At 42.2% G+C, this 25,893-nt stretch overlaps 2 long non-coding RNA genes across 2 annotated transcripts; one reads left to right on the plus strand and one right to left on the minus strand.

The window, feature by feature from the left end:
* Window positions 1-4,979: 4,979 nt before the first annotated feature.
* Window positions 4,980-21,034, minus strand: LOC120515745. Its single transcript, XR_005630698.1, has 3 exons — window positions 20,958-21,034; window positions 11,130-11,174; window positions 4,980-5,062 (listed from the first exon to the last, which is right to left on the minus strand). It is a non-coding gene; the product is annotated as an uncharacterized LOC120515745 (long non-coding RNA).
* A 2,682-nt stretch (window positions 21,035-23,716) lies between these two features.
* Window positions 23,717-25,345, plus strand: LOC120515744. The gene is made up of 3 exons (XR_005630697.1): window positions 23,717-23,891; window positions 24,215-24,399; window positions 24,875-25,345. It is a non-coding gene; the product is annotated as an uncharacterized LOC120515744 (long non-coding RNA).
* Window positions 25,346-25,893: the final 548 nt, after the last annotated feature.

Genomic DNA, 25,893 nt, shown 5'->3' on the forward strand with positions numbered 1-25,893 from the left:
CCCCGGTCTGCCAATCCAGAGGCACTGTCCCGATGTCCATGCGATGTTGCAGAGACGTGTCAACCAAGACAGTCCTACAACATCCAGAGCCTTAAGGAACTCCGGCGATCTCATCCACCCCGGGGCCCTGCCACCAAGGAGTTTTTTGACCACCTCGGTGACTTCAGTCCCAGAGATGGGAGAGCCCACCTCAGAGTCCCCAGGCTCTGCTTCCTCATTGGAAGGCATGTTAGTGGGATTGAGGAGGTCTTGAAGTACTCCTCCCACCGACCCACAACGTCCCGAAGTCGAGGTCAGCAGGCACCATCCCCACCATATACGGTGTTGACACTGCACTGCTTCCCTCCTGAGACGCCGGACGGTGGACCAGAATCTCCTCGAAGCCGTCCAAAGTCGCTCTCCATGGCCTCCAAACTCCTCCCATGCCCGAGTTTTGCCTCAGCAACAACCGGCCGTTCCGCTTGGCCTGCCGGTACCTATCAGCTGCCTCCAGAGACCCACAGGACAAAAAAGTCCTATAGGACTCCTTCTTCAGCTTGACGGCATCCCTCACCGCGGTGTCCACCAACGGGTTCGGGATTGCCGCCACGACAGGCACCACCACCTTGCGGCCACAGCTCCGGTCAGCCGCCTCAACAATAGAGGCACGGAACATGGCCCATTCGACTCAATGTCCCCACCTCCCTCGGGGCGGGTTGAAGTTCTGCCGGAGGTGGGAGTTGAAGCTACTTCTGACAGGGGACTCTGCCAGCCGTTCCCAGCAGACCCTCACAACACGCTTGGGCCTACCAGGTCTGACCGCATCTTCCCCACCATCGAAGCCAACTCACCACCAGGTGGTGATCAGTTGACAGCTCCGCCCCTCTCTTCACCCGAGTGTCCAAGACATATGGCGCAAGTCCGGCGACACGACCACAAAGTCGATCATCGACCTGAGGCCTAGGGTGTCCTGGTGCCAAGTGCACATATGAACACCCTTATGCTTGAACATGGTGTTCGTTATGGACAATCCATGACGAGCACAGAAGTCCAATAACAAAACACCGCCGGGTTCAGATCGGGGCCATTCCTCCCAATCACGCCCTTCCAGGTCTCACTGTCATTGCCCACGTGAGCATTGAAGTCTCCCAGCAAAACGAGGGAATCCCCAGAAGGTATGCCCTCTAGCAACCCCTCCAGAGACTCCAAAAAGGGTGGATACTCCAAACTGCTGTTCGGCATACGCACAAACAACAGTCAGGACCCTTCCCCACCCGAAGGCGGAGGGAGGCCACCCTCTCGCCCACCGGGTAAACCCCAATGCACAGGCTCCAGTCGGGGCAATAAGTATGCCTACACCTGCTCGGCGCCTCTCACCGGGGGCAACTCCAGAGTGGTAGAGAGTCCAGCCCCTCTCAAGGAGATTGGTTCCAGAGTCCAAGCTGTGCGTCGAGGTGAGTCCGACTATATCTAGCCGAACCTCTCACCTCGCGCACTAGCTCAGGCTCCTTCCCTTCAGAGAGGTGACATTCCACGCCCCAAGAGCCAGTTTCTGTAGCCGAGGATCAGACCGCCAAGGTCCCGCCGCCACCACCCAACTCACACTGCACCCGACCTCCTTGGCCCCTCCCATAGGTGGTGAGCCCATGGGGAGGAGGACCCACGTTACCTCTTTGGGCTGTGCCCGCCCGAGCCCCATGGGTGCAGGCCCGCCACCAGGCGCGCCATCGAGCCCCACCTCCAGGCCTGGCTCCAGAGGGGGCCCGTGACCCGTCCGGCAAGGGAAAACGTCGTCCAAAGTTTTCATCATTGGAGGTTTGTTGAACCGCTCTTTGTCTCATCCCTCACCTAGGACCAGTTTGCCTTGGGTGGCCCTACCAGGGCATAAAGCCCCGGACAACATAGCTCCTAGGATCATTGGGACACGCAAACCCCTCCACCACGATAAGGTGACGGTTCAAGGAGGAGTTATTTTTTGATTTGTATATATTTTTTTTTTAATTTGGACTTACTCAATTTGGAAATTAATATGACAATCAGAGAAAAAGTAGTTGTTTTATTAATGATTAACCTTTCAGAACAAAATGTTTGACCGCTTCTTCCCGATGCTTTGTACTTCAAACTTGTTTCAGTAAGGAGACGCCGCACAATTCAGAACAAGGTGCGTCACGAAGTGGGCGTGGTTAAAATGCGGCGGAGCTCACAAGAATATCCGACAGAGAGACACGAGAGCGCAGAGCAGTAAGTCAAGTCGTGGATAACGTCAGGTACGTTTTTTTGTATGTATTATGCATGAATGCATTTTCTCACTTGATTTACTTTTACAAATGCCGTTTGCTACAAGTTGCTTTTCGATTCCTGTGGCCTGCTTATAATCACTGCTCTCGCGAATAGTTAAAAAATGTGATCTCACCAGCTTTATACATTTCGCTTGAACATTTGCGATATTTTCATTTAACAACTCACTAAACGCACATCGCCAGTTTTGTTTCAACTGTCATCGGCACATTAATGTGACTCGGGGGATTCGCTGCAGCTCTTTTATTAATTTATTTGTGTTTCCATGCTGTAAACTATCCGTGTCCTGCGCACTCTGATACAGTTGAATGTTTCACGCATGCGCATACAGTTTAATCCTGTTAACTGTCCGCCCATGCCTACGTATTCGTCATCAAAACGTTGTGAACATGCATACCCAGCCAGCAATTTAATGTGCGTGCCATATGGGTTTATGATGGGGAAAATAAAGGGTCCCATTAGGGTTGCCTATCTAGGACCCTGCTTATTTTGTCCTCAGTCTCCATGCAGACCCCTTGTGCAGCAGCCCATACGGGTAACGTACAGGGGGGAAAATGCGGGACCTGTACAGGCAAACTGTTTTACACCAGTGTACAGCCCTTTGTGACAGGCAACATCAATTTTATGTGGATTTGAATCAGGTCTATGGTGGGTCCAACATGGGAAAACTAGGAGGATGCCATTCGGGCCCCGTGAATAACCATATCTGCAAACTATGTTAAAGCTGTGTGGGGCCCGTTATGAGACCTGGCACAATCTCCAGAGAAAGTGAGTGGAGCAAATTGTGGGTATAGATAGGGCACACAATTGTGGATGAAAAACCCATTGTCTATTGATTTTATAAAATATATCTTTTCATTATTAAGTTGATTAGTTTAGTTTTAATATTTCTTGAAAGCGCAAGGAAAACATAATTTTTTGTTATATAACGTGTCACAGAACACATTGCCTCAGACATGAATTTATTTTTCAATAAAAATGTATTCATTACTTTGAAATGTAAACTAATTAAAAAAAAAAAAAAACAGTTTCAAAAGCATTTAGATACATCATAAAAAGTGCAGCATCTTCAGAATGAAAAAAACACTTTATTAAAAAATGATATACTTTAAAAGGCAAAAATGGGCATGTATGCTTACTGTATACACATCTTTTTCATCTATATTAGTCACATCATACTGGAATATTAATGTTTGTTTATTGGAAAAGCATGAAAAACTCCAAGGCAACAGACTTTGAAAATACAAAAATAAACAAAAACATTATTTCAGTACAATATATCAAAGAAAGAGCACAGCTGCAAGGCTATAAAATACGGCCTGAAAACACACAATAATGAACTTGACATTAGCTTGAAACATTCTCAGCTTTCCCAGCTTCTTTGCTCTAAATAACGCTGAGCTCTTGAGACACGATTGCCTCCGCGGTCCCGGGCACCACTGACCCACTTAGAAACAGCTTTTTCTGCATCCTTTCGATTTACATTTGTAGTTAATGCATTGATCTTCAGTGCACCTTGTCAGTGGAAATGAGAGAGAAAAACTTATTTTACTAATTTCCATAAACTGAAAATATCAACATCAGTGACAATATATTTCCTTTAATTAGGCATTGCATGCCTGAATACGGTTAAGTGAGGCTTTCAATCAACCTACCCCAGCCCAGCCACTGGCTTTAAAATATATTTAAATTATTTAAAACACAATTATTAAAAATGTGTTTTCATGGAAATTATGTTGTTTTGAAGCAAATTGTAAAGTTGGACACTCTGTACAGTGTACGTTGGGCTGATGATGCCAATGAAAGTGGCGTGAAAAGTCTTGTCACAATCACAGGTGCCCAACCTCTGACTTCCCCATTGGCTTAAGGTAAAGATTGGCAGAGGATTCACCGGCTGACCATGCAATGTCTTCACAGTGGACCAACACCCCAAAAACCTAAAATACTGGAACATTTTGAATCTGCTGCTGACTGGACTGCTTTAAATGTACAAAAAATTAAGTTATGGCCTTAAAAAGCTTACCATAAAAGACTTCAAATAGATGAAGGCCTCGAAACTGCCTTTTACCACGTCTTCCAACAAAGTTGTACTGACAAGCCAGATCATTAACCATAAGAAAGGCCATCATCCTCCTGGTTGCTTCATCAACAGTCTGACCCCCCATCTCACTCAGGATACTCACCTACATGAAACAGAATTAATTTATTAATGGTTATCAATGAGCTGTTATGCATTTATTAGGATCTCTGCTAGCTACAGATGTTTTATATGTCAGATACGCACTCAGCTATGTCTGTACAGCAATACAACTATGTTGAGTGTGTACTGTAAATTGTGAGAATATGACACTGTCTTGTTTTCATAACTAAACGGGAACAACTCACCATATTCTTAAGAAGTTCTTGGTCCTTTAAGTTTTGTTCTATGGCCTGGACTTCCTCTACAGTTTTAAGAGGAAATATTATCCCTTGTGGTAGAGATGGACCCGAGTATGTCCTGTTCTGTTGTCTAAGGAGAGTCTGAAGCAGTCTTCCATGTATGTTCAATGTTTCTTTTATGTCTTCAAGCACAGCGAGAACTCTAACCAACAAACTTTCACTTGGTGAATTCAGCGACTCATTCTGTTTAGTTGTGTTGAATGTAGTAGCTTGAGGTGCATTTGCAGAGGATGGTGGTCTTTTATCAGATGTGCTGTGTTTATTGTGGGTCTTTGGAGGTGGAGGTGGCTGTCTATAATGTTCATATTCTTCATTTTCAGACTCTGAACTCCAGAGTGTTCTTGGCCTGGGAAATATGAAAGTAAGAAAAAATATATCATGTAATCTCAAATCATAAAAGTAGTACTATGTCAGGCACCTTCTGTCAAAATGTCAATCAAATTTGATTGATGACCTTAAGCCCCCTTTTTTGATTTATGACCAGAGGTCTAGCCCCTCCCACCTGATTGGTGGATTTGAATGATGCGCCCCGCCCCTGCACCTGTTTGCCCCCCTCCTTCCTCCCACCCCATCCACCTGTTTGGTCCTACTTTCTGTCAAGGGCATTTTGATGGATGTCTGCCCCCCTCATTGAACCCCCCACCACCCCACCCACCTGTTTTGTCCTCCTTTCTGTCAAGGGCAATTTGATGGATAGCTGCCCCTCCTTGAACGCCACCACCAACCCGCCCACCTGCTTGGACACCTGCCCCGCCCCATCTCACTAGGGCAAGTGCAGACATGCCCAAGGTCTGCCTAGGCCCCCCTCCTTTAACCCATCACCACCCCCAACCACTTCCTAACCCCCATCTTCCGAAGACAAGTTCAGACATGTCCCCGGCCTGAAGGGCCTGCCAAGGACCCTCGGACAGGCAGCACCCGATGGCTGGGCAGCCCCTGTTGGCTGGCCCCTCCACTTCCTGGCACACTTCTGAAACTGGTGTATAAAAAGCGAAGCATTTTCCTCAGTTCTAAAGACTCTGTGAAGATAAAATGGAATCTATGACCAATGCCCCAGTGAAGCTTCGGTTCCACAGGGTCTATTTGAAGGATCATTTAAAAAGGGTTAAAAGATGTTTGGTTCCCGAGTTTCTTGAAGCTGAAGCGGCCGTCGAGGATCGGAGTAAGTTGTGCGAAACAAGGGTAGAATCAGGCGAGGATGATAAGGAAAACTGTCCTCGCCTTTAATATTCAAGGATTGAATTCTGCAAGCTGAAGTGACGGCCGAGTAACTGACTAACTGGTCTGAAACATCGCTCGAATCGAGTGGTGACGAAATGGAAAATCCACTTTTATTTTACGCCACACCCCATCCCTTTTACCATAAATACTCAGCCTGTTAGTCACTGGATCCAGACGGACGATCAGACCAGTTCAGAATTCGTTGAAGCTTTTAAAGCTCCCCGCATATCATCAGCTACAGACTCTGAAGTGACGGAGGTCGGCATAACATCCTCAGGGTTCCTGCCTAAGGCTCCAAAGACTGTGGCTTCAAGACCTGAATCTTACCAATTCTATAACTCAGTCCGGATGGGTTGCATTCAGGACCACCAAGAATCTGACCCGCGGTATTTTACTATACGGCCTGATTACACTCTTTGGTCAAGAGACCTTGAGACAGACAGTGGATTCCAGTCTCCTTGGTCGAAGAGGTCCTCACCCATCTCCGCTAATGGTGATCAGTTAGATACAGCCGTCTCCGCTAATGGTGATCAGTTGGAAACCTCTCACCTAGCTCCAGGACAGCCTTGGGTGCACAAACAAGTTCCGCAGGAACTAGGGTGACCATATTTTGATTTCCAAAAAAGAGGACGATCAGCACAGCCTCCAGACGAATATAGACAAGCTTCTTGGTGGTTGATGAACATTATTTATTACACTTCAATACTGCAGAATTAACCTCTGTAATAAAATAAAATGAAATCTGTAAAAACTTATAACAAAACAATAGCTCTCTTAGACTCTTCAAATAAATACTTAAATATTGTTCTAAATATGAACTATTCTGTTCCAGCTTCAACAATATATCTCTTAAATGTAATAAAATAAATAATTAATAAAATAAATAACAGAAGAGTCTCACAAAGACAAAAAAAACGTAAACAAAAAGAATCTAGACTTTTCATCTTTAGTTTTCTTCTTCATCCTCCTTGTCAGCCCATCCATATTTTGCTGTAGAGCTGACCTTTCCTAGCAGTTTTCGATAGCTTAACAAATAAGCATGAAAGTCTTTGCAAGACATGTCTTTGAAGTTGTACTGAACTAGTATAATCCCCTTTAGTGACTCTACGGAGAGCTGGTTCCTCTCCTTGGTCCACTGGCTTTGCATTAGTGAAAAAACTCTCTCAACATTTGAATTGTGATGCTATAAAGATAACAATCTGTATCATGGTACAGAATCCTTGGCCCTAAACAATCAAACAAATCGTACAATTCTAGGTGGTGTAAAAGATGCAACAACAAGCAGCATAATGGTTTGGGGTTTTCCAGCCCTGTATATTGTAGACGATCCACAATAGCAAAAAAATAGGCAGGTCAAAAATTATAAACTAAACAGTTCACATGCGCGATGCCATATTGGGTGTCGGCGGCCATTTTATAAGGGAGGAGCCGGAAGTGGAGGAATGTTGGGAAGGAGGCGTGAGGGATGATGGGACTGCTGATGTCATCGAAGATGGCGGAGGAAGGGCGGAAGTAGACGTGCTGCGGGAAAGAGTTATGGCGGAGCGTCTTTGGTCCTGGGAAACAAAGGAGAAAGGTTAGTACCCCGCCACTCCCTGCCAGCGAATGTCTTCTGATGTGGTTTAAGATCCATCCGCGGTCTCCTACTCGCGCATGCGTGACAGCGGGCATAGGCCGTTGTAAAAGTGGCTATCTCCACATTGACTGGACCGGGTAGAACGTATCTGTCATCCGCATACCTTCACTGCACTTGAGCAATTTCGTCACAGACAAAGGCAAAATAGAAGACCCGATACACGTCTGAGAACAGGTAATCAAAGAATTCTTGGGTGTTAACAAATGTCGTAAGTTGGTTAGGCTTCTGACCGAATTTTCCCCAAAGAGAATTCAGAAATAACTTGGAAATCTGTCTCTTAGCGGGGTTGATGGCTATGTTTTCACACTCCAATAATATGCCTTCTTTTTTTACGAAATAGTGATCAACATAGCGCTTGCGGAACGCTTCGTCCCGGACTCACGATGGCCAACCAGAGGACTCCTGTTTGCCTTTCAGATGAATTTTGATGTAATTGGAAAATCTGTGGTACTCTGTTCCTAATGCCATATCTCATGAATTTTTAAAACTCTGTACCCTTTATCTAAGGCCTTGAGTATTTTGATGCTGCACCAGGTTCCTATTAAAGACCTTTCCTGATCACTGTGATGGCAAAGGCCGGTGATTGTCTGGGTTTATGCACATGTACGGCACAGAACGAACATCAATGTATCGCAAATTCTTAAAGGGATGACCAGAAAATACAAATTGCGAGGGGCTAGTATGGTGAATTTAATGAGCCAAAAGTATTGCTTAAGATCGCCAAACTCCTCAAAAGCAAAGGTTGGATGGCCGATCAAGTAGGTTTTTGTTTTGTTGACGTAAGGGTACAGACTTGTAAAATCGTAATAATGCATTTGCTTGTTGACTTGAGCCTTATGATATAATTTGATAGCGTTGGTGCGACCTCCATAAAGGGCATCACGGGAATTGATAGGTTCAGGAAACTCAAAGCGTCTTAAGAAATCCTGAAGCTCCGTGTCCTCTTTTTTCATGCGCTCTTTGATGTTCCCAAATCACTCTAACTGTCAGATTAAATTTTTCATGCAATTTCTTGAGTTTGTCGTCAAACGTCTTAAACAATTCGGCATAAGACGTCCCTGTAAGAGGGTGCTTGGCTTGCGCATCATAGTACTCTGGATATTCGTGATAAAAGCAGGCAGCAAACTCAAAGGCTGTCGGGACACCCTGAACTTCGGCGTAACTATCTAGATAAAATGACCCCATCTTTACTTCACCGTAATTCATGGCATGTCAAATGTTTATTTTTTCCTTCTCGGAATGAAACATTAGCCATTGAATAGAAGCATTAGAATAAGCTTTGTGAGTGCTTTTGTAATGATCACTCGGGATGATTCCAATTGCATTATCAGGCATGCAGTTTTGTCTGTACATGGACAGACAGAGAGAAGCTAGGGTCATTCAATGAAAAGGGGCAATATTACCGATCCTGAGCACTTCATCTCTAAATTTCATGCACGCCGTTCTCAAAATAACCATGTCATTTTGACAATAGTATGCCATTTCTTGTCTAAAGTTGAAGGTACCGCTTTTAATCGAATCGTACCAAGACAAAAACTTCTCTCTTTCCTGGCTCATCATGTGTTGAATGCCGTAATATTTAGGCTCGGGGTACGGTCCAATGTAATTTTGATTTTCAGCGGTATTAAAGAAATGAGGAAAGTACCCTTTTTGAGCCTGGAATCCCAGGGCTTTGGGCATACTGCTCAATTTCATAGGTAAGAAGTTCAATGAGTTGATAAATCTAAAGTTATAATCTTCTTCAATAAAGCACATTAATTTACAACCCTGAGATGTAACAAATGGAGTTTGCCCGCTCTCGACGAGATATTTCATCAGGAAATATCCGTCATACCCCTTAGAACTGTTGGCTATGAACGTGTAATCTTTGTATTTCAGACATCGATATCTGCGAAAGAACTTTGCTACGCAGTCCTCGCCGGCCCATCTCCACGATTGACCATTCCAATGCATGAAGTGGATGTAATTGGGGATGTGGGTTGACGGCACTCAAAATCGTAGAACACGTACTTTTCGTGGATAGGTCTTTGAGGTAAGCTTTGTATAAAACACTGATGATTTTCATCCGACTCTTTTACCTCCGCGCTACAAATGCGACAGTGTCTGGGGCGACACTTGTGAGGTTTTGACCCGGCTTTCAAGCTATATCTCTCGTAACAGAGAGAGCAGACTTTAAAGAAGTCACAGATACTTTCAGACTGATTCATCTTTTCATTCAATTTCAGTGTTTTGTGGAGTTCGAAGCAAAACCTTGATCGACAGAAACGACGACAGTCGGGACATCGAAAAGCCCCCACGTCAACACATCGACAGTCTGTAGATAAACAGAAATCACAGTGCTGTTTGCAGCAATGTCGTGACGGTATAGAATATCCCATGTAACAGAAATCGCAGATGTAAGAAAATCCCAGAAAGCCGTTTAGATTCAAAATACCGTAATAATGCTCATGGTGCAAAAACAGGAACGCCGTCTTTGGTTTTCTGCCCCGGGACGCTTCAAATTTTAATAGAGTGTTAGAGTTCGGTTCTCTGTACCAGACGATAATTTTAATTCCTAGTAGCCTCTCAAATTTTTCGACATCTGAAAACGTTACTTTCTGATCCGTTGATATACCGACCCTGACGTGTAGATGACAAGCCTCTTGTTCACACAATTTCTGATTGGTTCTGAATTTATCATTTAATACAGCCAGCAAACCCCTGGCAAAACAGCACTGATCATCTGGGTTGAAGGAGATCCATAGGTGCTTCTGTTTCTTTTGAACGATTATATCATTGAAAAGGGTACAGGCTTTACGCCTAGACCCCCCAGATGGATCCCTCACCACCTGAACGATTAGCGTCAGACTGGAATCGGCTAAAATAGTAGCGTGACTCTGGTGAAGTAATTCAACTTGGCTAAAAAAGTCCTCAACAGAAAGCATGCCCTCGGGGGTTAGGGAAAAAACACCTGGGCTGAGAGATTCGGCGAGAGATTCTGCACGTAATTCTAACTGAACTAGATCCATAGGATTCAAAGTGCTCGTAAAACTGTCTAATATTTGCTGAAGGGTCTCATGTATATGATTAAAAACTTCGGCGAATTAATCAAGTGTGTAGGCAATCCGAATCATCCCTTTTCATTCCGCTAGAATCATGGCAATATAAAAAATTCTATTTTATGCTAGTTAGACAGACTCTCGCACATGATAGGCTACTTGTAACTACCCGAAGCACTTTAACAGGCCGCACGCGCAATCCCTACACTAGGTTGGATAAAAATCATTTTCAAAATAGCCGGGTCTCAAGGTATTAAAATATAATCTCATAAATACAGGAAAATGTTATAATAATAATTTACCCCATGATTCAACAATACATTTGATACGTCTAAATTCATCCGGACTTTTGGGGCGCCTAGTATGTATTAAAATAATTACATTTCATTTAGCAAAGCTCATAAACACAAGAGCACTAGTAATCACACGAACAAGCGTTCGTAATCACACGCACGAGCGCTCATAATCACACGCACGTAGGAACGTTGTAAACATTTTATTTTAATAAAGATTCTTACCTGTTTCATCATAATTGATCGGAGAATCTTCTTGTATATAGACCTCTAAGGAAAAATAAAATAAAGGATTCAGCCGTACGTTTTTAAATAAAACTTTCTTATTGTATTCCTGGACATTTTCCAGTACACACCAGTAATTATACTCAAATATTCACTCACGCATGTCGTTCATGTGGTTAGTTAAGACACATTTATAGACTCATCATCCCCTTTCATGATTGGATCAGACCGATAGAAACATGTTATAATCAGTTGTAAACTTTTATATTGATAAACTTGTGCGCACTTACACATACCCATGCATGCACGCTCTCAAGCTCACGCCGACACATGAACTAAATGCGGATAATCAAGCCATGCACGTATTAAACAAGATGTATTTTTTAAAAAAGGTTTTTACCGTCTTGCGAGTCGGCACGGATAAACAGGTCTAAGGGCAAAATATAAGAATTCAGACCTCTGTTTTTTAAAACATGCTCATTTAACACGTATAAGAATCATGAATAGCCTTACCTGGGGATTCGATGATGCTGCTGTCTGCAGAATAGGCTGTATGAAGAATATTTAGATTTCATTTAGCTGTAGTCATTAAAATTACAATACATTATTCTAATAAGTTCGTGGTGACAAACCGTATTGGGATAAATTCATCTTGTTGTTCTGAACATTGCGTAGAGAAATGGTCTAAGGTCCTGAAATCACCAGATTTATATACCCAAAAGAGCGAGATTTTTTGAAATGTGCACGGTGATCTGTAATAAGAGATGCATGCCCATCATTTTAACTGGACACCTGTGTAATGTCCGTTGTCCGGGGCTTAAATCCATGCCTTTGGTTGGACGAACAAAAGTCCAGAATTTGTTTAATAGAATCCATTGTAACACGTAGATTTCTTTAAACAGCTGCACGCTTTTCCATAAGACTGTTTTCACATTTCCCAAAGTTTGCTTGGACATGAGGTTAAAGGTCATAAACCGGCCTGAGCCGGACTAACAGCTAAGGTGTGAATCGACACCGATTCCCCACAACCACCTTAACTTCAGGCGGCCGGAGGTGATGGGGTGCTGTGCTTTGGAAAAAGTCGTTTTTCCAAAGGCTATTTTTATTCGCTTTTTTATAGCCCCAGATATGCATTCTGATTAAGGCAATCAAACTTTTATAAAAACTAAATGGATTTCTTCATTAAGGGAGGTTTAAAATGGGTGTTATTGGATAGAACAGGGATTGTTTTAGATTGATTTAAATACAAATTATAAATATATTAATTAATTTAGCATTTAGACGTCTCAAACGTGATTTAAAAGGGATCTGTTGTATCTTATTTAACTGTGTGATTTTTAAAGGGCTTATATCGAACTAGTTATCTCATGTTTTACACATTATCATTAAAACCTTTAACTTTTAAAGATCCAGCCGTCTTGGGAAAAAGTAAGTTAGTGCATGCCAAGCGCAAGGGGATGGAAGAAGGGGGGCTTACGCTCAGCTGTTGACAAGCATGCACGAGCAGGCACTGACTCAGCGAGGAGCGGGCAGGGGAGGAGGGAATTTGGGTGCTCAAAGCACACCACTGTGTCAAGGCAATCGTGCTTCACAGCGTCAGCAGGGGCTGACTCTACCCATGTCTGCACTCTGAGCATATGGCCGGCAGAGGCTGATGGCTCTAGCAGCGCTCCGGGGTCATACAGGTTGCGGCTTACAGCTACAGCTACGTGTCTGTTCGGGGGCCGCGTATAGCTTTGGCACTGACCAGCTCACGGGCGCGCGCAGGGGGCTGCTAAAAGCCGGGCTGCGCAGAGGCAGCCTGACATCTCCTTTCTGTGTGCGATGTTGAAGGCTTTTAAACGCAGAGCCTGTCTGTGAGTTGGAAGATTCAGTTGTTGTTCTGTGAAAGGATTTTCACTGAGATGGGAAAAGCTGGACCTGTAAGTAGGCTTAGATAAAATACAAGGGGTTTACAAATGATGAATACAGCAAAGATTAGATAGATATTTAAATAATAATAGTTACATAGATACAAGGGGTTCTTACTCAAAGCAATATTGGCAGGAATGGCGACAATTTAGATTGGTCCGTATGGCGCGCGTGTGTGTGTGTGTATGTCCTCGGAAGAAGTGTGTCAGGAAGTGGAGGGGCCAGCCAACAGGGGCTTCCCAGCCATCAGGTGCTGCCTGTCCGATGGGCCTAGGCAGGCTCTTCAGGCCGAGGACATGTCTGAACTTGTCTTGGGAAAAGGGGGAGCTAGGAAATGGTTGGGGGTGGTGATGGGTTCAAGGAGGGGGGCCTAGGCAGCCCTTGGGCATGTCTGGACTTGCCCTACTGAGATGGGACAGGGCAGGTGGCCAAGCAGGGGGGGTGGGGTGGCAGTGGTGGGTTCAAGGAGGGGCACACATCCATCAAAATGCCCTTGACAGAAAGGAGGACCACACAGGTGAATGAGGTGGGGGAAGGAGGGGGCAAACAGGTGGCCGAACAGGTGGTTGGGGGTGGGGGCAAGGAGGGGGCAAACGGGTGCAGGGGCGGGGTACATCATTCAAATCCACCAATCAGGGGTAAGGGACGGGACTTCCGGTCATAAAGCAAAAGGGGGCGGGGCTTAAGGTCATCAATCAAATTTGATTGACAGTTTGACAGAAGGTGTCTGACATAGTATTACTGAGGAGGAACAAGTTTCATCCACAGCCCCTCTTTCCAGACAAATCGTGACCAGATCTGGACGTGTGTGCAAACCAGTCAAGAGACTCGACTTTTAGGCTGATGTTTATTTATTTATTTATTTATTTATTTATTCATGGAATGGGGTTTGTGAGAAACAAGTATTGACTTTGATGTAAATGGTTGATTTTGATTGGGGGAAAAGTAATACTACACTTAGAATAAGCTATAAATATACGCAGTTAACTGTTAACTAGTGTTAAGGTGTTACAAAGAAAAAAGAGGGGAGGTGTCATATATACTTAGTAATTAGAAGGAACACCGTGTATTCACCAAGTGTTTAATGGCAGCTTGGGGGACTGATTAAAAGGATGGACTGGAGGTGGGGTAAGTATAAAAAGGGAAGCACGCGTTGTTATGCCACATTGGTTCACAGTCAAGTGCGTGTGTTGTAATGTGCTGCAGTTTGTTATTAAACGTTACTGAAGTTCATTGAAGCCTCCACTGTCATTTTACGGTTGTTACACCAAAATTGTAGATCTGTATTTACCTGTTGGGCCAAATCCATCCACCGGAAGTGGTGCTTTACTTGAATACATACTCATTTGTTTTTTATTCATGCAGCTGCAGAGTCCGATTTATTCAACTTTACTTTTACAAAAAACTGTTCAATATGTGATTAATTTGATTTGATTTCTTGTTGATGGTTCTTTAATGTACATAATATAAAAGTATAATTGTCATGTGGTTTACTCCTCAAATGTCCATCCCCTCATCTGAGCATACAAGAAAGTCTAAGGGAGATCACTCCTGATTTTTATTTTTGGTTTGATTTGGCTCCACCTACGTAAACCACAGGATTTGAACTCGCGTAAGAACACCTTGAAGATGCAGAAGGGCCACTGCTGTTACACTTTGAGCCAAAAAAGGTCTGACAATAGACTGGCCAAACAAACTGGCTTCTGACTGCATAGATCTCAGTGACGCCATGACACTAGCTTGCTTCAAAATCATGTGATGGGTGCATTTGAAACAAGCCTCAAAGTAGCACTTCGAAAACTCAACAGAGTGTCAACATGTCCGTCTTTTAGTCTTTCACAGAGCGGCAGGCCCAGGTCATAGTCGCTCTCCTCACTGTTGTCCCACGGATCGATGTGCTTTGGCCAAAAACACAGATATGGACATCCACCATCTATGAGGTAGGCACATAGAACAGACAAAACACTCCCAGGGCAAATCAACCCTAGGCAGGACCAACGCCTACCTTGTTGCCAATCCCATCCAGAGCATCTCTCCCTGGCACAGCAAACCTGACAGAATCGGTGATGGCTTGTGCTTGGCCACCGGCTGCCTGTTGGCCTTGCCTGATCTTCCTTCTCCCCATCAGGATCGGAGTTCCTGCAGCAGCACTTGCTACTGAAAACCTGTGTGTGCGGGCGTGTTGCCACTGTGCTGCCACATGTGCGTGTTTCAGGCTGCTGTGTGAGGTCGCTTGAAGAATAAAATTGCAGGTCCCTGCCTTTCAAATGCCAGGAATCCTTCCAACTACACCACTTGTGGCCTGCAGAGGGCACTCCTGCTGCCAAAACCCTACATAGAAAGACACAGGGCACAAGTTCAGCACACACATTTTTATTTATTTCATTATCCTCTTAATGACCTTCCGCTGTTTCCCACCTGTACAGCACAGTTCACACAGCACTTACAAACATAATTTCTTCTTCTTCTTTCTCTTCCTTTCAATCCACCGCCACCTCCTACTAGCAAGCTTCATCCTCCATGTCCTGACTCTCACTCCCAGAGTAGTGGCAGCTGGCCCCTTTCATAGGGCACACAGAAGTGCTCCAGGGGTCTGGTGACCTTCATCCGGCAGCACTTCTGGGTGTTGAGGAAGTGCTGCAAGAAAAGGGCACAGTAGTACCTGCAGCACCCCTTGGCAGTGCCCATGGCACTCCACAGGGCTGCACCAAACCAAATCCCATAGAGCCCTGTGAAAGTCCAAGGCACCAGAGGGGCTGCCACCTAGTGCTCTGGGAGTAGTAATGCGCTGAATAAGCTTTGTCCCCTGGTCCTTCTACTGTAGAGGCATACCAGCCAGGTGTTTGCGACAGTACATCACAGAAAAATTAATGGAAGGAATTAGTAAGGATAGGATTGAGCAGAACTTGGTAAGGACAGGAGTTATTCTGAACAGTCAGCATGGGTTCAGAAGAGGGAGGTCGTGTTTTACTAACATGCTGGAATTCTATGAGGTTGCAACAAAAGGATACAATCAAAGTGGAGCAGATGATATTATTAATCTGGACTTTCAGAAAGCATTTGATAAGGTGCCACATGAGAAGTTGGGCATCAAGTTAAAAGAAGTGGGAGTTCAGGGTGATGTTTTTAGATGGGTGCAGAATTGGCTCAGACACAGGAAGCAGAGGGTGATGGTGCGAGGAATCTCATCAGCACTGGTCAATGTTAAGAGTGGTGACCAGCAGGGGGCAGTGCTAGGATCGTTGCTATTTTTAATATATATAAATGATTTAGATACAGTAGGAATATAAGCAACAAGCTGGTTAAGTTTGGAAATGATACCAAACTAGATGGCTTGTCAGATAATCGAGAATCCACTGAATCATTAGAAAGGGACTTGAACAGTATGCAGGCTTGGGCAGATTTGTGGCAGATGAAATTTAATGTCAGTAAATGTAAAGTATTACACATAGGAAGTAAAAATATTAGGTCTGAATACACAATGGGGGGCTGAAAATCGAGAGTACACCTTATGAGAATGACTTAGGAGTCGTAGTGGACTCTAAGCTATCGACGTCCAGACAGTGTTCAGAAGCCATTAAGAAGGCTAACAGAATGTCAGGTTATATAGCGCCTTGATGTGTTGAGTACAAGTCACAGGAGGTTCTGCCTAACCTTTATAACACACTGGTGAGGCCTCATCTGGAGTCCTGTGTGCAGTTTTGGTCTCCATAAAGACATAGCAGCGCTAGAAAATGTCCAGAGAAGAGCAACTCGGCTGATTCCAGAGCTACAGGAGTTGAGTTATGAGGAAAGATTAAAAGAGCTGAGCCTTTACAGTTTAAGCAAAAGAAGATTAAGAGGTGACATGATTGAAGTGTTTAAAATTGTGAAAGGAATTAGTCCAGTGGATCGAGATTGTTACTATAAAATCAGTTCAACAAGAACATGGTGGCATAGTTAGAAACTTGTTAAATTTCACACATACGTTATGAAGTTTTTCTTTAGAGTACTACAGGTACATGGAATAAGTGACCAAGTAGTGTGGTAGACAGTCGGACTTTAGGGGACTTTCAAAACTCGACTTGATGTTATTTTTAGATGAATTAAGTGGACAGGACTGGTAAGCTTTGTTGGACTGAATGACCTGCTCTCATCCAGATTGATCTAATGTTCTAATTCAACTTACTTTAGGACTGTAATAATGTTGACTTTTTGTTTATTAAAAATATAGATGACATTTTCAATTTTACAACACAGTAGAAGAATACGAGTAATAGAGAGAATTTAATTAAAGTTTCTGTGGTGGGTTGGTGCTCAGCCTGGGATTTGTTCCTGCCTTGCGCCCTGTGCTGGTTGGGATTGGCTCCAGCAGACCCCCGTGACCCTGTGTTGGTAAATAGTGAGTTGGAGAATAACTGACTGACTGACTAATTAAAGTTTAAGAAGACAGAGTGAAGTGAAGTGTGCTGTGAGTTTATGAACTTGATAATTAGACGTCTGATGCCCATGTTAATACTCTGATTCTTATGATGCACAACCTCCTGATCAAAGGAATCAAAAGGAATTCGATTAGAGCATCATAAAAGAGTTTAACATCCAATAAAATGAAGACATTGGAATTGGAACTACATTTTACGACAAGTGCCAAATACAAATATACACGTCGTCAGATCTCCTTATCAGTCTGTGCCCAGGTGAGGTCACTGATCCTTTACTTTCATTCTCAGACAGTCAGATCACTTGTTATTCATTGTCAGTGCTTTCTTTTTAATCTCTCCATGCCTTTTAGATGAGGTAAAGACCACCAAGATGGCAGACACAAAGACACAGGGGTATTGATGCTGGAACACAATTAAAACTACAGGTCACCAGCCCACTACTCACTAAGTGCTCCTGTCCACTGGCTGCCACTCTGGTTGTCATTTTTCCATTTACTAACTTCAAGTGGTTACTTCAGTTTTATTTTTAATCACTAAAATTTATTTTAATTCAGTTTTATTTTTAATTACTAAGATTTATTTTTATTAACAATTCTTTACATGCAGTAAAGGCCTCTACCTGCTGGTTCATCTGTTTGAAATAGCCCAGTACTCACGCCAGTAATGCCGTTCACCTCTTCTGACTGCTCATTCTCTGTCAGTGGTCACTAAAACACTGAGTGGACATGTGGCTGTCATCTTCGAACTTTCCATTTGGTCCACACTGGCGTGATGTTAGGGTATCACGTTAAAGTAAAGTCATTAGGAACGGGATGATAAGATATAATGAGTGAATGAATGCAGTGACTGTGCAACAGAATCCATTGGCCATTTGTAATGGAGACTTTCACAAACTCAACTCTCACTATTTCACATCCACCTGTCCACCATTACAAATGAGGTCTCAGCTTATTCAAGCAGCAAACGCCTAAAAGGCTGCAGGCCCAGACCTCTTCTACCTACACAGTCCAGCTGTCTCCTGTGGTTCTGGATATTTGTAACTGATCTGTGGACCTGCTATTTTCCTGCCTGCTTCAACATCTTTTCCACAATTCCACAACCATAGACTTTGCCTTTTGAGCTCCTCAACTTGTCTGACCTCAAGAATATGACACAAGATGTCCTTGATTGTCTGAAGTTTGTGTGTTGAGCCAATAGGACTGTGAATGATGTGAATGCTCTGGACCTGTAAGAGGGTCATCTTTGGAGATGTCAGCTCAGCCTTTAACACCATTAGCCAAGGGGCTATTAGACCAGAAACTGAGTAACTTCAACTACGCTCCTCTGTTGGTCAGTTAATTGAAGACTTTGTGATGAACAATAAGCAAATTTAAGAAGGTCCAAGTCTTTAGAGTCCTGGTGCTTCCTGTCTTGCTATATGGTTGCGAGACATGGATGCTGTCCAGTGACCTGAGATGAAGACTGGACTCCTCTGGTACTGTGTCTCTCCAGAAAATCCTTGGGTACCGTTGGTTTGACTTTGTGTCGAATGAGCAGTTGCTCATGGAGTCCCGAATGAGGCAAATAACCTGCATTGTGAGGGAGTGTCAGTTACGGCACTACGGCCATGTGGCTTGTTTCCCCAAGGGTGATTTAGCTCGTAAGATCCTCATTGTTTTGGACCCGAGTGGCTGGACCAGGCCAAGGGGTCACCTACATAACACCTGGCTGCGGCAGATAGAGGGTCATTTCGGGAGGTTGGGACTGGACTGCGTGTCTGCCTGGGGGGTTGCCAGCCAAGATTCTGAGCTGATTCATCGAGTGGTGTGTACAGCAACGTGCCGTATCAGTGCATGCTCTCCAATATGACTTGACCAGAAATAGACAGGCCTGTTAATTTGTTTGCACTGCTTGTATTGTTACATTCAGCGGCTCTTATTACATTTGTATTTGCACTTCATTTTTGATCATGCTTGTGTTAACAGGGCAGTTAATTGTTTGGAAATGTATTAATAAATGTGGTGCATGTTTAAAAACTATTTATGATTCCTGTAAATTTAAGAAATAGCATACAATTTGGTGAAAAACATATTATGATTTGTTTAGGGACTTGAAATTTAAGACTTGACTTGAAAACTTGTTCGTCTTGACTTGAAACTTGACTCAGGACTTGAGTGTGAAGAGAAGAAAAAGGGAGAAGTGAGAGCTGTGAATAAATGGGAGAGCAGTGACAGGGCGTCACCACCAGAGGGCAGAGCTGAGCAGAGCAGAGAACTTGGGGACCTGCAGGTTTAGCTGATGGCGACTTGGCAGACACTCGGATGTCTTTTTAGATGTCCTGAGCAAAAGTGAGCAGGAGATGAAAACATTTAACCTGTCACATTGGAAAGAACTTCCTCAATCACAAGATGACCACTATTATTATTATTATTATTATTAATGACTACTGACATATCGGGCACCTGACATTGTGACTGTTCTGCTCTCATTATTCATTTTTCTCCTATCTTTGTCAAATGAGATGACGCCTTACCAATGTGTGACATCTGTGTGACATTTGTAACATTTTGTTTGATTATTTCTTGTATTATTTGTAAAGCCTTGTAAAGACCCCATCATCTTTATTCCACCCCCTTACTGTCCACTGGCCTGTCCTGACTTTTATAAACAGATGTCACTGAAAAGGCAGAACATAAAGAAATGAGCTGCTGTTGTGACAAATTTAAACTGTGAGAACACAAACACGTCACTCCTGTGACCCCCACATGTCCTGTGATGTCAACTGATAAAGTGCTGCGGATTTCCTTTGCTGTCATTTTGATCAAATCACTTATGGGCAGAGCTGGGAATGGACAGCAGTGGTCAGCAGTCATGGGGGTCTCTTCACAGTCCACTCAGACCACCTCTGTGCCTACTGGACTGGACTTTGGGACTCTGACAAGTCCATTTGAAGCTTGTCCTCCTGCTTTATTACAAATTAGTAGAAGGAATAAGAAAACTGAGCTCAGCACCACTGAGGTGTTTAGTGGTCAAACGTCAGCTGGTCAATGTCACCGGTCAGACTCTTCTCCACGGTCATGGACTCCAGATCGTTTTTCACTTTTAGTAATCTGACTCCTCGCGATTCTTTTAATGGCCGGCCGGTCACCACCTCCCCGACTGTCTTTGAACTGAACACCGCGGAGAAACAAAAAAAGAAACAAGGGCAGAAATCAAAGCGCCGTTAGTGTGGAATGGCCGTCTCCGCGATGTCTGCGATTCGAGAAGGAATCGACAAGAGGAACACACGGTAAGGAATGAACGGGCGCCAGCGGTGTGACTGAGTGGTGCGATTCAAAAAGTGGGACTCAGCCAAGTTACGTGAATCGCAGATACCAATGAACAGAAACAGCACGCGGGTGGCAATAGGAGGATTCGCTCGAGCAATGTTCAGCCGGGGATGGGGGGTGCTCACGAACGCACCTCGCGGCGATTCCACACATCCACAAAATGCATTCCCAAAATACAGAACACTTACTGCCCGTCTCTTAGCAATAGGATTGTTTCTGAACTCATTCATTCAGCAACAGTCTTGCGTCCGTAGTGTTTCACAAAGCGAGACAGTAGCTGTCCCGTTGGATGACGTCATCCTGCGGCCGACATTGGATCACGTGATAGTTAAGTGAGCCCAATTGTGTCCGGCTGCGGCATAGACTTAGAATTACTACTAGACGCCGCATGACCATCAGCATCGTACGTCAACGTCGCCGCCATATCGCGAGTGGCACTGCTGTGGAGTGAAGTAATGGATAAAGATGCCTCATGCATATGCTGTTTGGGATTGTATAAACCGCTGTACGCTCCAAGCTAGATCCCGGGGGATTACATTTCATAGGTAAGGATGAACAATTGTTTTGGTTATATTTGGCCATTAGAAAATCCTGTTTTATAATCTTAGCCCTAAAGGTTGTCTTACAATAAAATTAAATAACATTAGTAAAATTAAAACAAGAAAATGATAAATCAAAAAGGAATAATTAGCAAACAAGCAAATATAACTGGCAGTAACAGAGCAAAATTCACAATTGCTATGCCAGTTTGAAAAAATAAATTTTGAGGGCAGTTTTAAAATGTGTTATTGAATTGAGCTGACGTATATGACAGGGAAGAGAGTTCCCGAGTTGAGGAGCACTATGAGAGACACTCAAGCTCAAATAGCACTGAGTTTGATGTGTGGTACAGAAAGTCGAGCTGCAGATGAGGATCTGAGTGAGTGAGAGGAGTGTCAGTCTGTAGGAGATCAATGAGGTGTGGAGAGCTTTAAATGTTAAGAGCGGGATTTAGTATTGTATTCTGTAGTTAACAGGGAGGCAGTGACGTTGAAAGAGAATACGGTGTAATATGTTCAGTGGATTTAGAACAGCAGGTTATGATCCTGGCAGCAGAATTTTGAAGAAGTTGTAAGCGATGGATACGTTTTTGTGGGATTCCAGATAGAATAGCATTACAGTAATCTATATGTGAGGTGACTCGGGCATTAACCAATAATTCAGTACTGTGTTGTTTAAGAACAGGACAAAGTCTAGAAATGTCTCAGAGATGGAAGAAGGCAGTCCGAGAAATGTTACTTATATGAGAGGAATTGTTTAATAATAATAAAAATTATTATTATTATTTAATAATTGCCATTATTAGTGTCTATATGGATATAAATAATTGCATGTAAACGATTCACCCAAATCTGTTGCATGTAAATGATTCTGTTTTAAATGTCATTATTTTTTCATCAGAAAACCCGGTTTTCATGTCTGCCTTTATTAGTTTAAATAGCACTTTTGCCACTTGCAATAGGACGGATGCGCTGATGTATCGGTGACGTGTGGCATCTACCTTTATATGTCTATAGCTGCAGGTCGCAGACTCGGCCTTCCACGCCCCTGGTCTTCCACAGTCTTCCCCACAACCGCCCACAGTCCGTAGAAAGAGAAGGAGAAGAGCTCCTGTACAGTTTTTCCAGTTCAGTAAAGAAAAGGAGCTGAAAACGTTTTCCGACACGGATCAATGTCACAACAGAACCAGATATGGACTCACAGAATAAAAAGCTCAGTATATTTAAAGAAACTTTAGATGCAGTAAATAAAACTAATGAGATGTACGATTATGTACTGTATAGTGAATCCAAGTGTTCTCTGTTGATCGTTATTACTGACATATCCTATTTTTAAGCATATCATTTTAATTATTTTTTACCTCTTGTATTATTTCTTTTTAATATTTGCTATATTATTTCATCTATATTAACTTTTAACTTATTTATGAGATGTTATGTAGAGAATCTGTAATGTTAGTGTACAATATGAAAGGTATTTTTGTTTATGGAAGTCATTAACGTTTGTTAAATATCTTATTTAACTTGATTTTTCTGTAGTTAATTTAGCTATTTATAAAAGCATGTTAGCGTTTTCTGCCAAATTAGTATTACATATTTTTGTCTTGATATCCACAGTCACATTTCTCCATAAAGGCAGAGAATATAAAACCAACTTTGATTACATTGATTAAATATCAAAATGAATCCAAGTGCCTTCTTTGTAAAAAGCAAAGAGACCACAGCATCCTGCTGCCTGCCTTCAGAGTCATGAAGGCCAAATTTTCAAGTATGCAGGTAGTTTACTGTATGTATGCCAGGAGTGTGTGCTTGCAAACAATACTGACGTTAAGATTTGTGAACTGGAACTTTTTTAAATATAGTTTAAAAAGCTGAGCATTTTCCACTGTTTGGCAGATTTTACTATTTACAGATGTAGCACAGGGTGTGTCCCAAGTGACCAATTCCATTGTTGTTTTTGTTTAAAAGTAATTGTCAACAGACAGTTTACTGTATGTCAGTATTTAATATTTTTCTTTGATTATTTTTTTTTAGCCCTTGTATTAGGGCCTCCCTAGTGTGTGCTAGGTGTGTGTGTGTACCCGGGGTTTGTTTCCTGCCTTGCGCCCTGTGTTGGCTGGGATTGGCTCCAGCAGACCCCCGTGACCCTGTGTTCGGATTCAACGGGTTGAGAAATGGATGGATGGATTATATCTGGTTGTTGGTTCCCATTTTTGTCACCTTCTACAATTTGTGTTGGATATTTGTGTTACGTTTATTTTATTTTATTTTATTATATATATATATATATATATATATATATATATATATATATATATATATATATATATATATATATATATATATATATATATTTATTTTTTTTATTTCAGCATACTGTCCCTAGTGGTTTTGAGGTTCCAGACATGCCTACCTTTCAAAATCCAGATATTTTCAATGTATGTTTATAATGGTTTGCATAAATATTTTTGTAACATTAAACTCCTTTTAACAATGTGACTCTGCTCAGTCCTCTTTAGAATGACATGGCGGCTTTGAGGAAGTGCTGGTGTAGAATGTTACTTGAGAACTCCAGCCAAAGGGGTAAATGACATTTAATATTCCTTTAATAACTTTCATTTAGTTCTGAGGTAAGGTGGCAAATATACTTAGCCATATTGTAAATCAAAGACAAAGAGTCATAATGCTTACCATTCTAAACTTAGTGTTTCTTTTACAAATCACTGAAGTAACTGCTCACATCGGACTGAGCGAGCAAACGCCTTTCTAAATGAAGGCCAAGAATCAAAGAAAAAATTAGAAAGTACAGAAATAATGGAGAACAAGGACGGGGTCATTTATTGTGCTTATTCTTTTGGTTCTTTTTTAACATTTCCTTAGGTAAATATTATTTTCTCTGTTTTCAGGTTTAGACTTTATTGAGCCATTAATGAGAAGACAGAGTAAAGACTTGCACCACCTATGAAGTGAACAAAAAAATGTCTTGCTATTCTGTTCCATAGCACCGTGTTCTGCAGATTTCAGATCTTTACTTTTAGAAGAAATGTCAGCCTCCCTTCTCCAACATCCAGCACGGGGCACCGATGAGCAGGTACAGACACATCACTTTATAAACTTCAATAATAAAGATGAATTACATTTTGTTGATGCTGGCTTACAATACCTATTGTATATTGAATAAAATGTATAAAAAGGCTTAATGCTTGTCTCAGATGCTGACTGTTAATCATTAAGCAGTAGGAGTCAAAGCCCAAAAGACTAACAGCCTGCTTTACATCTTCTGACAAATTGTAATACTAGTACAACTCTTCAAGGCCTTAAAACATTTGAAAGGCATTGTGTGCTGTGTTAATAATAGTGTATGGTAAGAAACATTGAAGACTTGTAGAATCTGTGATCAAAAGCAGTAATGTTAACAATGTGTGACAAATTCAGAAAATACTGTACATTATTTTTTTACTTTCCTCACATTCTTTGTAAATGTGGAGAAAAAGGCTATAAGCTTTATGATGACCATTTAAAGGATTTTCTTTCTTTCTATTTTTTTTTAATAAAATGTATTACAGCAACACAGAGAATCCTTCAGCATCTTACCGAGGCAGAGAAGTGGTGTGCTGAGAACATTTCTGTGTTCAGAGGGCACATCTCACTCCCTTCATTACTGTCAATGGACAAAGACGACATTGAGGAGGCCCTTCAGAAATTTGATTTGCTAGCTGAGTTTCCATAAGAAGAGGAGAGGAAATATGTCTTTAGACCCTTCATCATACTTTTTTCACATATGGAAGACATGAATCTTTAGATAACGTGAGAGGAAAAAGGAAAATGACTGTGTTTTGTGAGAAACGTAACAAACATAAGTGTCCGTCATTGTTCAGTTACAACCTACAATTCTTGTCCTTTATTTTATATATTCTTTAACTTTTTTGTGATAAATGTTGCAAACCAACTTCATCTTTACAGTCCATTGTCTCTGATTTGCACTTCTTAGTGTTATGTATTAAAATAATGTTTTATAAAGCAGGACAAGGCACTTTTTATTTTTAAATCACATTGACAACAACAGCCAGAACTGAACCAAAGTGCTGTACAAGAAAGAGTAAAAGAAGCAGTTCAAATATACTGTATGTACACAGCATAACTGCAAGAATAACCAACCATTACATAAAATATAAACCCACACCCTTACATACACATTGATAATCATGAATGTAGCAGCAGCATTTTAAAAGAGAAAGAGGAATTGTGAAGTCCTAATCTCCCCCACTCCAAAATTAGCCTTTTACCTTTAATGCATTTTAATTACACGTGACCCTGTATTCGGATTTAGCGGGTTAGAAAATGGATGGATGGATGGATGTCCCAAAATAAATCATATCAATATTTAAAAGAATACAAATGTGAAATCTTCAACAACAAAAGTATTAATAATTATAATAATAATGTCGTTTTAACAACTAAAGTTCCATACTATGTAAAGACAGGTTAAAAAAATAATAATACAGAGAAGAATTTCTCACAAAATGCAAGGAAGAACCATGCATATTTCAAAACTGAAATGTATGTATTTATTATACAGCCATGC

Source organism: Polypterus senegalus, chromosome 15, assembly GCF_016835505.1.
Source record: "Polypterus senegalus isolate Bchr_013 chromosome 15, ASM1683550v1, whole genome shotgun sequence".
In the NCBI taxonomy this organism is placed as follows: domain Eukaryota; kingdom Metazoa; phylum Chordata; class Cladistia; order Polypteriformes; family Polypteridae; genus Polypterus; species Polypterus senegalus.